The following is a 4,006-nucleotide window of genomic DNA, read 5'->3' as shown; positions in this document are numbered from 1 at the left end:
TATAACAGGTTCATCTGTCCCCTGTCCTTCTGCAATTCTTGCTACTGGCAGAATAAGAACTATTTTATGTTTGCACTTAATACATTTTGCATTAAAAGGAATGGTTAGCATTTGTTATATATTGTGACCGAACTTGTTTTAACTATCATAAGATCCATCAAATAATGTCAAATAAAATCTCCCTAACACAGTCCAATCTTAGAGCATGACCCAAGGGCAACCTACCATCACTACCCCGACCCACCTTTCAAGAAACACTAATAAGGATTTTACATTGCAACTCAAGCATAAACTATATTTATTTGAAACACCAAAGCATATTTGTGTGTTTTCCTATGTGCCTGTGATCAGTGCGGGACCCACACCCTCTCAAGTGTCCCCAGCAATCCTAACAGAACATAGGGGGAGAGGGAGAGACAGAGAGAGAGCGAGAGAGAGAGAGAGAGAGAGCAAGAGAGAGAGACGGAGAGACGGAGAGACGGAGAGAGAGAGAGAGAGTTTGGTTGTCTGTGACTCCAGTAGTATTTGTGGAAAAAATATAAACGCAAAAATATAAACGCCACATTCAACTATTTCAAACATTTTACTGAGTTACAGTTCATATAAGGAAATCAGTCAATTTAAATAAATTCCTTAGGCGGTAAAATATGGAAACTGGAAATACAGATATGCATGTTTGTCACAGATACCTTAAAAAAGGTAGGGGTGTGGATCAAAAAAACAGTCAGTGTCTCATGCAGCATGACACATCTTCTTCGCAGAGAGTTGATCAGGCTGTTGAGTGTGCCCTGTGGAATGTTGTCCGACTCCTCATCAATGGCTTTGCGAAGTTGCTGGATATTGGCGGGAACTGGAACACATTGTGTTCTGTGACAAAACGGCACATTTTAGAGTGTCCTTTTATTGTCCCCCAGCACCATCTGCATCTGTGTAATGATCATGCTGTTTAATCAGCTTCTTGATATGCCACACCTGTCAGTTGGATGGGTTATCTTGGCAAAGGAGAAATGCTCACTAACAGGGATGTAAACAAAATTGTTCACAAAATGTGAGATAAATAAGCTTTTGGGATCTTTTATTTCAGCTCATGAAACATGGGACCAACACTTTACATGTTGAGTTTATATTTTGATTCAGTGTAGATAGTGGATAAAAGGAGGAGTTGTAACCCACATGTATAGCAGCTCTTATAATGGTTTTCTGATCTGTTGACCTCCATGCATTATCATGGTTCAGCTGGGTTCTGACGCTATACTATATCTCTGTAAAATAGCCTGGAGGTTACCTCTGTGTGGATGCTATATGCTACAGTAGTGTTATTGAGGGCAATTCACACAGCGACCCACAGCAGACATGCACATGTCCCAGACACACGATGTCCCAGGCTCAGAGGTGTCCTGTTGGGTTAGGGTTATTGGTAGAGGTTATGGTGTTAGAAACTGGGAAACGTGATCTCTGGACATTACCGACTGACTGTACCAAGTGTAATTGTAAAAAGAGCTCTACAAATGTGAAGGAAAAATGTGAATGATTGATGCCTGTGGATGTCACAGCGCTTGCGGGATTGTGCCTGTTGAAAGATGATTCTCTTTTATTGTGATCATACTATTCATAATGATATGCACATGAACAGGGACTCATGCCTGAAGAGGACAGGATAGATGTTTGGTGTTGATGGACATTCAGCAGGGAGGGAGTGGAGAGGTGTTAATGATTACTATTCATACCAGCAGAAACCAGAGCAACAATAAAATGACATAACACACTTCTGTGTGAATCTGAATGTGAAGAATGTGGATAAGAGGAATAGTCCCATTCACAACGAGGTGATTTATATGAGCTGATTTTATTTATAGCTCAAAATTTGCCACTGGTTTTGCTGCTAAATTTAGGAAGTGGGCCTGCAGGAACGTCAAGCGACACAACACAAGCCTAACCCTCTTGAAATCAGTGTCAGACAAATCTCAATGATTTGTTGTCTACTGTCCCTTAGTAATATATATATTTGATGATTTGTGTTGGCTAGTATTTTATCCTGTCTTATTTGATAAATGCTTTGAAATATAAGTATTGAAACATGCTTATATTACTAAAGTATATTCATATTTGATCCTTTTTTTATATAAGGGTTTCTAGGCCCGTTTGGGAAACAGTCAGGAGTCAGCTATAAAAAGACAAGCTAAGTTTATTAAGCGATCCAGGCTACGTATAGGTTTTCTTGTTTCAAACAGGATAAACTCAAAGCACATTAACGCAATTACATCCGGCCGTGATTGGGAGTCCCATAGGGTGGCACACAATTGGCCCAGCGTCGTCAGGGTTTGGTTGGGTAGGCCGTTAATTGTAAATAACCATTTGTTCTTAACTGGCTTGCCTAGTTAAATAAAGGTTAAATAAAAAATAAATAAAGAGGAAATCTGCAGTTGTAACAATAACCAAACATATTCCCAAACACTGTTTCTGTAAAAATCATAGACATAGCTATGGATACAGGACTGATCAGGACTGATCATTCAAGCATCCATGATATCAACATTGTAGTTTTATCCATGTTTTGAGGCTATACAGTGTTTGTCTACATTTACTTTGTTTACAAACATTGGAGTAAAACAAGCTTATATTTTTGGTTCTGATGGGTTACTACAGTTCAACTAAGCTCTGTAGGCACAGCAGTCTAAGGCACTGCATCTCAGGGCTTGGCACAGCAGTCTAAGGCACTGCATCTCAGTGCTTGGCACAGCAGTCTAAGGCACTGCATCTCAGTGCTTAGCACAGCAGTCTAAGGCACTGCATCTCAGGGCTTGGCACAGCAGTCTAAGGCACTGCATCTCAGTGCTTGGCACAGCAGTCTAAGGCACTGCATCTCAGTGCTTGGCACAGCAGTCTAAGGCACTGCATCTCAGTGCTTGGCACAGCAGTCTAAGGCACTGCATCTCAGTGCTTGGCACAGCAGTCTAAGGCACTGCATCTCAGGGCTTGGCACAGCAGTCTAAGGCACTGCATCTCAGTGCTTGGCACAGCAGTCTAAGGCACTGCATCTGAGTGCTTGGCACAGCAGTCTAAGGCACTGCATCTCAGTGCTTGGCACAGCAGTCTAAGGCACTGCATCTCAGTGCTTGGCACAGCAGTCTAAGGCACTGCATCTCAGTGCTTGGCACAGCAGTCTAAGGCACTGCATCTCAGTGCTTGGCACAGCAGTCTAAGGCACTGCATCTGAGTTCTTGGCAAGGCAGTCTAAGGCACTGCATCTCAGTGCTTGGCACAGCAGTCTAAGGCACTGCATCTGAGTGCTTGGCACAGCAGTCTAAGGCACTGCATCTCAGTGCTTGGCACAGCAGTCTAAGGCACTGCATCTGAGTGCTTGGCACAGCAGTCTAAGGCACTGCATCTGAGTGCTTGGCACAGCAGTCTAAGGCACTGCATCTCAGTGCTTGGCACAGCAGTCAAAGGCACTGCATCTCAGGGCTTGAGGCATCACTGGCAGCGGGGTTTGGCCGTTGTTGTAAATAAGAATTTGTTCTTAACTGACTGGTTAAATAAATTAATATATATATTTGATTTGAACACATTCGACCACACCACTTACATTTATCTTGGTCCTCAAATGTTTCTTAAACAGACTACGCACAGCACCGACGCCACATATTCTCAACCGACGCCACACATTCTCAACCGACGTCACACATTCTCAACCGACGCCACACATTCTCAACCGACGCCACACATTCTCAACCGACGCCACACATTCTCAACCGACACCCAACTTCAGGTACAATTATAGAGGTCTGACGGGTGTTTTTATAGGCTCCACATGTTCCTGCATAAAAAACAATCAATATCAAGGGTCAGTTTGACATTATGTTACAGTATAAAGCTTATTTACAAGTGTGATAAATAGCGCTACATTCCCATCCAGACAATGAAATAGGTTAGATTGTAGATCAAATGTAAACTATTTAATGCATAATGACTGTGTAGCCTCGCCCAGTTCATAAATATTAAATGA

The sequence above is a fragment of the Oncorhynchus mykiss genome, chromosome 3 (genome assembly GCF_057628025.1).
Source record: "Oncorhynchus mykiss isolate SJ-2025 chromosome 3, ASM5762802v1, whole genome shotgun sequence".
NCBI classification, from domain to species: domain Eukaryota; kingdom Metazoa; phylum Chordata; class Actinopteri; order Salmoniformes; family Salmonidae; genus Oncorhynchus; species Oncorhynchus mykiss.
This window is presented reverse-complemented; position numbering follows the sequence as displayed.